Raw genomic sequence first — 8949 nt, forward strand, 5'->3', positions numbered from 1 at the left:
AGAGTAAATCCTAAGTTCTCATCACCAGGAAAAACATTTTTTTCTGTTTCTTTAAGATTGTATCTATGAGATGAGGGGTGGTCACTAAATCTGTTGTGATAATCTTTTCCTGACATGTGTGAGTCAGAGCCCGCGGCACACCTGACGCCCTGCAGTGCTGGGCATCAGTTACACCAAGTAAAACTGGGAATAAACGGTTCAACACTAACTAGGTTGTAGGACTATTTTCACCTCCTCTTCTGCGTGTAGGTGACCACTGGGCGGTAATCAGCTTAGTGACCATGTGACCATGACCCAGGCCCCGGTGTTCCTCATGTGTGAAATGAGAGCTGGACCAGCTCCGCACTCTCAGAGCTTCCCGTGGAGCTGCCCCTGCCAGCAGAGAAGGGACCCGCCCCTCCTGGGAGCTCAGAGCGTTGGCGGGACCAGCCGTTCCCAAGGCTCTGAAGTCTGCAGTTTTAGTGTACAAGTTTGTTTAAGGGGACTTCCCTGGTGGTCCAGTGGTTAAGACTACCTGCTTCCAATGCAGGGGGCGTGGGTTCGATCCCCGGTCAGGGAACTAAGATCCCACATGCTGGTTGGTGAGGTCAAAATAAGAAAATAATACATTTTTTTTGAAGTTTGTTTACATTTTGCATTCTCCTTCACAAATACTTGTGTTTGTTTTAGTAAAAAGATAACATGGAAAATTATTTACAATAAGAGAAACGGAGGTTCTTAGAAAGTGTGTCCTGCCTGTGCCTATGGCCCCTGGGCTGGGACAGGCCCAGCATGGGGCCTAGGGCAACTCAAGGCTCTTCCCAGTCTGGGATCTGCCTGGATCTGACTCTTCAGTGCTGAGGCTGTGAAACGGGGCTGAGGGACGCCCTCATTTCTGACCTGGACCCTCAGTCCCTGTCTTTGTGTTTCCTGAGGACGCGTCCTAGATCCGCTCAGGGTCTGCAGGAGAAATGAGCCTGACGACCAAAGACGAAAGAAGGGGCAGGAAGTTCCCTGCACAGATGTCAAGAGGATAAAATGCTTTGAAGCAAGAAAGGGGGAAATCCACCTGGAGGGGAACAGGGGTACTGCGGGGGCTCCCAAAGGGAAATGTGTTCCCATCTGCAAGCTGTCCTTACACTGTGAACCACAGGGAATGTTCCAGGGAGCTTGGGAGGTGACTCAGAACCACCTCGGGGGAGGCCAGGGGCTGGGCCCTCAGGCTGTTGTGAAACAGGCCGGACCACTTCCCCTTCCCCGCCCCAGGCCGGGGGTCACGTGGGGCACTTCCCTCTGCGGCCGCCTGCGTGCACACCAGGCCTGGCTTGGGGGTGGCGCTCACAGCCGCTGTGGGCCGGGAAACAGGAGGCACGGGGCGACAGGGGGAAGGCAGCAGGGGCCTCCTGGGCAGATCCGGCTCCGTCCCCCGGCCTCCTCCACTCCTCATCCCTTCCCCGTCCTCCTGTCTAGGTCTTTCCAACTTCCCTGTGGTCATCCGGCCAGACAGCAGAGGTGTAAGCAGGGAGTCGATGAAAATAACCAGGCTTTGGACGAGACCTTTGGCGCCTCTGGCCCACCGGGGTCGAGCCTGTGAAGCAAGACCCTGAAACAGGAGAAGAGGGGGGACTGCCCCAAGAGCACGCAGAGACAGAGTTTATTCTTTGCGGGACGGCCTCGGAGGGCAGGGGTGCGGCTCGGTCTCCTTCGTAGCTCACAGGCGCCTTGCCTGGAGAGGTGCCTGGCTGTGCTTTTGTTGTTTTGTTTCATGTGTTTTATGTTTTACGAACTCCAGCACCAAGTCCCTTGCAGTGTGCAGGGTAAGAACTGGGGGCGAGGCTGCCACCTGCTGGTGGACTGGTGACGCGCGCGCCGGGGCCTCCCGCCTAAGCGGCCCGGCCTTTTTTCGCTGGGCTCGTTTGAAACTTACCGTCACTCGACTCTCCTTGAGACGGCCTAGGTTCCTAGCGGAGAAGCCGAAATTCCTGGGACACTGGTCAGAGAAAAAGGCCTTTGAAGGCGGTGGAAGCTCGTTTGGCTCAGGGCCCTCCCCTGTGCCCTGGCGGATGTTCCCTCCCCAGGGTCCCCTGCCCGGTCCGCCAAGCAGCACCTGCTCTGTGCCAGGCGCTGGGCTGCAGACGGGGCCTCCCAGGGCGAGGGGAGGAGAGCTGTGTGCGCTGGATGCGGTGCCAGAGGTCGGCACACAAAGAGCAGGGGGGCGGGGCAGGGGCCTCCCCTGCAGGCGTCGGGGCCACCTGAGCTGTCGCTGCTGAGCTGGGCCGCGTGCACGCGGACAGACGCCCCGTATCTGCTGCTGCGTAGCAACGCGCCCCAAACTCTGTCGCTTACACCCACAGCAGCCGCTTCTTCCCCGTGGTTGTGGGCTTCCCAGGCTCAGCTGCACAATTCTTGCTCAAACCGCATGCGTGATGCAGTCCAGGGTGGCCAGCTAATCACCACGGAGACTCCCTGCCACGTGGCCAGTGGCTGATGCCGGCTGGCGGCTGGGACTGTTAGCAGGGCCCTACGTGCGCGCTCGCCAGGCGGCCAGGCTGGGCCACGAGGGCGCGTGTCCGGGAGGGAAGGAGCCAGGAGGACGCTGTCTGGCCTTTCGCAGACCAGTCTCAGAAGGCACAGAGCAGAACTCCCCCTGCATCTGCCCACAGTCACAAAGCCCCACCCATCAAGGAAAGGGGACACAGACCCCGCCTCCTGTTGTGCGGGGGCAAGGTTCTAGAAGAGCACGTGGGATGGGAGACGCTATTGCAGCCCTTTGGGGGAAAGACAGTTTCCAGGGGCAGGAAGGTCACCCCAGGCGGATCCCTTCAGTGCCGCTGCCTTCAGAGATGCATTTCCTAAGGAAGAAAGATTTTACAGGTGGAGCTTTGCCACGAGAAAACGTGAGGGTTTAGAGGTATCCACCGAACTGTCTTCACTAAGACTTGCAAAAACATTTCTCTGAAAAGGAGCCTCTGAGAAAGGGGTGGATGCAGGCTGCTCTCCCGAGGGGGTGCTGGGGGCCGTGGCCAGCGGTGACCAAGACAAGGGAGTCGTGGCCTCTGAGGGGGCCCATCATGCAAGGTTTTGCCAAGACGGACTCTCAGAGGGGCAAGAACCGGGTTGGTGGCACCACGGCCCGTGGCCAGGAAGGACCAGAGACTCTGCAGTCCCTGTGCAGAGTAAGACCTTGGTGGAGAGACGCCGCAGACCAAGGCGAGAAGGCAGGCTGGCACTGCGGTGAGCAGGGAGCGAGACGGAGGCCCACAGCGCAGCGCGCGCGCCCACGGCCCGGGGAGGAGCGGGCCTGGAGGCCCCACACCCTCCACGCCACCCGCCGGCCTGCAGGGAAGGCAGTCTGGGCAGCGGGGGGCAGCGTGCCCCCTCAGCAGCTGCTGCGTGTCTTGGAAATGAGCTTCCAGAGGCATCGCATCTGGGCCCCCGAGACGGAAGGGAGGGGACTGCAACTCCTCTCTCTGCAGAGCCGGGACGCAGCCTGCAGAGGACGGGCCCAGCTCTCTCTAGGATGCAGGGTGCTGAAGCCCGTCGCCCACAGCTCCACTCCTGAGCACGGCTGGGCATCACTCGAGCCCCCGAGGGCAGCCTTATGCTGCTTCAGGAGGATTCGGTTTATTCTTCGCAGGCTGGGCTGTGTACACAGGTCCCAACCAAAGCTCCCTTTGCTACCAAGGGCTAAAGAGAAGCATGACATTGTGACTTCTTCAGGGACAGAATTGTGTCGTGGTCAACTTCTGCATGCCCAGTGCCTGGGATAGTATCTGGTCATAGGAAGTGTAAAAAGGAAAGAAGAAAGAAAAAAACAAAAAGGAGGGAAGGAGGAAGCACACAGTCAGATAAAACAAAAACAAACACGGTGCCTGGTTTCCTTGTCACACCTGATCTGGTCAGTCCAGGAGAGCCGGAGGGGTTCTGGAAACATCCACGACCCAGACAGACAGACAGTATATGCTGAGTCAAAAACGACAGTTGTAGAAGAACATGTGCACTGTGATCTTATCTGTAGAGTTAAAGTAGTCTCTGCGCGCATGGTGTGTAATGTAGCAAAAGTATAAAGAGGCGCCTGGGGGTGGTTCATGCCAAGGGCAGAATAGAGTCCTCTCTGCGGGGAGAGAAATTCAGGAGGGGAGGAGCTTAAGCGGCGTCCTCACGTCGAGCTATTTCTTACACTGTGTGGTGATCAGATGTGGCGGTTACATTGACGGGGCCATGGGGTGCCCAGATATTTGGCCAAAATTATTCTGGGTGTGTTTTGGATGAGGTCACCATTTAAATTAGTAGACTAAGTAAACCAAATTGCCCTCCCTAATGTGGGTGGGCCTCGTCCAATCAGTTGAAGATTTGAATAGCACGAAGCGGCTGACGCCCCCCTCCCCCCGCCAAATAAGAGAGCATCCCTCCTGCCTGGGTGCCGTCAAAGTGGGACATTAGCTTCTCCACGGGTCTCAAGCCTGCTGGCCTTCAGACAGGAATTACACCATCAGCTCACCTGGTCCTCGGGCCTCCAGACAGACTGGAACGAAACCATTGGCTCTCCTGTGTCTGCCAGCTCCCTCGGGAGATCCTGGGACGCGTCAGCCATCATCACTGCCCGAGCCAGCTCCTTGTAAGTCAGGAAATGAAGGAATGAATATCCCACAGTTCTGTTTCTCTGTAGAACCTTGAAGAATGCAGTGGGTATGTTTGCTATATTGTTTTCCATACCTTTGGCATGTCTATAAGATTTCATAATAAAATTTTCCATAGATAAATGATGAATGAGTGTTAAGATGTCAGATGCTATAGAGGTCAAGTAACACGAGAGCTGGAAAACGCACAGGAGATTTGGCTTTCAAGAGGCCAACCATCGCCTTTGCTGGAGTAGCTCAGCACCGTGTCCAGAGCGGGGGCCTGATGGTGATGGGCCACAGGTGGTAGGGGGTACGTGCGCCCTGGGAGGAGCTTAGCCATGAAGCGAAGGAGAGCTCTGGTCTGTTGCTAGGATGGCAGGGCGGAGGAGAAGAACGGGTTAAAAAGGAGAGCCTCACTTCTCCTGGGGCCTTCCACACTAATTCTGTTGGAATTGTTGGAGTCTGGTGCTCCTTTGGTCCCTGGGACGATTCCAGTAAAGATCCTGGAAGATTTAAACTGCATCCCTCGGGTGTACAAAATGATTTTTTAAAATGTCTAACCACAGATGCAAATACTCCAGATGTCAGCTTTCTTGGTAGCAATTTTCCAAAGAGTGTGACACCAACCCCTCTCATGGAAAAGAAGAGAGCAAAGCCATAATTATCCTCTGTTAGCCCCAGGTCCAAGGGGTGCATCAGACTCACAGTAAATTAAGCTGAAAGTTCGTTTTTCCCTTTTTATTTACTTGTTTTTGGTTGAGTACTTGAACTTGGCTGGTGGATGTTGCTGATGGTTTCTGGGTTCTGGTTCTAGGGGGTGGGCAGCAGGAAGAGGACCAAGCCACAGAGGCTGGAAGGACACGCCGCCGGGCTGCCTCCCTCCTCCCAGGAACCCGGTCTGGGTTTTATTCTCATTTCGTCTCAGTCTCATCAAAGGAGCCCGGCTGGGGAGATCCCGAGCCGGGCTATTCCCGCCCCCCCCCCCCCCCCCCCCCCCCGCCTTGCAGACGGATGGCGAGGTTTTTCCACTCTCCGTTCTCCTGGGGTCCTGCCCGGTGGCTGCGGGGAGGAAGGCGCCAGCAGGGGTCAGCCGTGTCCCGCGTCTGGCTGGAGCCGCGGGCCGCCGGGGCAGTGGGTGCTGGTCCAGGCAGGTAGGAGCCGGGGGGTCGCCTTCCCGGAGCGACCTGGGTGCCTCTGAGCACCGCCAGCTCACGAGGCCCCACCCCGCGCGGGAGGGCAGGGCGCGTCCCTTCAGAGGCTGGCGGGCGTGCTGATTCACTGCCCGCTTTCCTCCCGGGAGGTTCCCACGTGTATTGACACGCGCGGTGCCGTGTGTGGCTCGGATGTCAGACGTGTGTGTGTTGGATTCGCCTTGATGAGCTTTTCTCAGAGACCCGGGGTTCCTGGCTGGGCTGGACCCAGGCTCTCCGTGAAGGCTGCGGTCCCCCGCGGCGGTGCGGGCTCCCACGAGGCCTGCCCAGTCCACGCGCCCCCGCGCACTCAGCTGGGAAGGGAATTCTCCGTCCCAGCATCTCCGGAACGATGTCTCTGCAGCTGAAGCCACGCAGGGCGAGCTCAGCTCCTGTCTCCAGACTCGTCCCCGCCCTCAGCCCCACGGCCCGCCTCCTCCCAGCTCTGGTGGCCTCCGACCCCTCGGGTCCACACAGCTGCTCTGCTCCACTGTGCCCCTGCCCCCAGAACGCTCTGCCGCCCCCCACCCCAGTGTGGAGCCCCCAGCAGATCAACGGGGCCCGATGGGAGAGCTGCACGGCTGGAAGCAGCTCTGGGCCGGAGGAGGGTCGTGTCCGCGCTGAGACTCCAGGGCCAGCACCTTCCAGGCGGCCTCCGCGCACGGCCAGGACGGGCAGACACCCGGCCTGCCCGCCTGCAGGAAGGAGGACACGGCAGAGCCCGGCGCCCGGCCTGCCGTCCCTGGCGCAGGGTGACAGCAGCTGAGCCAGCAGCAGGCGCAGGCCGGGTTTCCGGCTGCCGCGGGCACACCTGCACCAGGGAGGCGATGGCAGCTGCGGGGACCCCCCGGGGGCAGAGGGCCGGTGGGGAGGGAAATGTGGGGGAACTGGGAGCAGCACGCACAGAGCACCCCCGCCCAGGATCCCAAGGTCGGACCCCTGGCCGAGCTGCCCGAAGCCGCCTCGCTGGCCCTGCAGCTTGGGGGCCGGAGGCCCGTGTCCTGTAGTCTCGCTGCCCAGCCCTCAGCCGCCTCCCCCCCCTCCCGGGGGCTCCCCTCCCGGCTCCCCCCACCCCGGGGGCTCCCCTCCCCTCCCGGGGTCTCCCCTCGGGGACTCGGCTCAGCCCCTGCAGGCTGCACTCAGGGTCCGGACCCTCGGCGGCTCTCCCGGAAGCGCTGAGGGAAGTGCTGGAAACGAGGTTCTTCGTACGTGCAGATGAGTCTGGCCACGTCCGTGCCTCCTACGGCAGTCCGTTAAGGGGAAGGGGGACACCTGGGGCTCCCGGCCTGAGCGAGGCACTGGCTCCAACGCTTGGCCGACATCCTCTCATCAAAGCCTCCCGGCAGCCCTGCCGGGTGTGTCCTGTGCGCAGCCTCTGTCTCCCAGGGGACAGAGCAGGTTATGGGCACACAGGGAGGAGGCAGTGAACCTGAGCCTTGACCACAGCCCTGACGCCAAAGCTGCCCTCTGCCCAGGGGGCATGCCGCCTAACGCCTCCCATTTCCGGGTGCGTCCCCACCGGGGCCCCTCCCTTCCTCCCGTGGAGGGGATTCCCTGCTCCCCCACCCCCTCCACCTGCGCTCACCACAACCAGAGTTGCCTCCACCACGTATCACCCAGTTCACTGGGCGACTCACGCCCCCAGTACCTCCTGTCAGCCACCCACCACAAGAGCGGACCCCGCCGCCTCCAGTCCTCAGGGGCCATGCTCAGCACCCAGTCACTGGGTGATGGTTCCCTCCCTGGGTCCAGCTTGCTCCCCACAACCCGAACGCATCAGAAGCTCTTTCTTGCCTCTACCTCCACGCTTCAGAGTTCCTACCTCCTTCTCTTTCCCTCTCAAAACACTTTTCTTCTGGCCGCACCGCGTGGCCTGTAGGAACTTAGTTCCCAGATCAGGGACTGAACCCGGGCCGTTGGCAGTGAGAGCATGGGGTCCTAACCACTGGACCGCCAGGGAACTCCCACAAGACACTCCTTAATGAGTTAAGAATATTTACTGATATATGAAAATGTTCACAGAATGTACTAGGAGTATCTTTCCATTTTATGTAAGTAATTCCTGAATACATTCTCCGTGTAAAAACAACTCCGGCAAGTCAAACATACAGAAAGAATAAATAACGTCCTAGGTGACTCTTCCCCAGAAGTGACCACTGATCAGTTTCGAGACTTTCCACAATTCTCTGAAAATGTATTTCCATACAGGTATGATGCACACAGAGACGTATAGCTCAGTGGGGCATCTTCTGACATAACTGGGATCGGAGTGTGCAAATTGCTTTGCAGCATTGATTTTATTTGACATTTTGGCTGCAGCCCCCGGCATGTGGGGTCTTAGTTCCCCAACCAGGGATGGAACCCGGGCCCCCTGCAGTGGAAGCCCAGAGTCTTAACCACTGGACAGCCAGGGAAGTCCCTGTTTTGCAAGTTTTATTTCTCTTAATGCTCAACGTTGAGACTCCGTGATGGTGTCGTGTACATTGATAGCTTGTACCTAAGTTCTTGGTGCAGAAACACTGTTCCTTACTGGGGCCTTAAGAGTCAAGCGTGGGCACGGCTCTCTGTTCCGTGGGCAAAACTAGCTACACAATGTACGGGGGCCTGTGTAAAATAAAAGTGTGGGATCTCGTGTTTAAAAATGCAGTACGGGACTTCCTAGGTGGCGCAGTGGTTAAGAATCCGCCTGACAATGCAGAGGTCACGGGTTCGATCCCAGCTCCAGGAAGATCCCACATGCCACGGAGCAACTAAGCCCGTGTGCCAAAAAAAAAAAAAAAAAAAATGCAGTACGAATTTGAAGATGGCCACAGCAAAGCATTAAACCAAGCGTGGGGTGCTTCTCAGCGTGGAGGCCCTGTGGCTGCACAGGTCACGTACCCGTGAAGCTGGCCGGCCCGTGGGAGCTCTGAGTGAATGCCTCCTCCGTCCTGGCACTGGACATTCCTGCCTCGGCCTGACCTTGGACCTTGTCCCTGGATTCTGCACCCAGCTGCCCTCTCTGCTTCAAGGCCAGAGTCCCAGGCATCCTCCCGCCAGCACAAGCAAACTCCCGCGGTCCCTGCCTGCCGGTCAGCATGGCCTGGGGGCCCCCGCAAGGAAGGGAGGCTGACAATGACACCCCCGTGCCTCGGGGGAAAGTCTCGTGGGGGATAAGA

The 8949-nt window shown here is 58.7% G+C and overlaps 1 non-coding gene across 1 annotated transcript; it reads left to right on the forward strand.

The window, feature by feature from the left end:
- The first annotated feature begins 486 nt into the window (after positions 1–486).
- On the forward strand, positions 487–559 carry TRNAW-CCA (transfer RNA tryptophan (anticodon CCA)). Its single transcript has one exon. It is a non-coding gene; the product is annotated as a tRNA-Trp (tRNA).
- Positions 560–8949: the final 8390 nt, after the last annotated feature.

The sequence above is a fragment of the Hippopotamus amphibius genome, chromosome 3 (assembly GCF_030028045.1).
Source record: "Hippopotamus amphibius kiboko isolate mHipAmp2 chromosome 3, mHipAmp2.hap2, whole genome shotgun sequence".
In the NCBI taxonomy this organism is placed as follows: Eukaryota; Metazoa; Chordata; class Mammalia; order Artiodactyla; family Hippopotamidae; genus Hippopotamus; species Hippopotamus amphibius.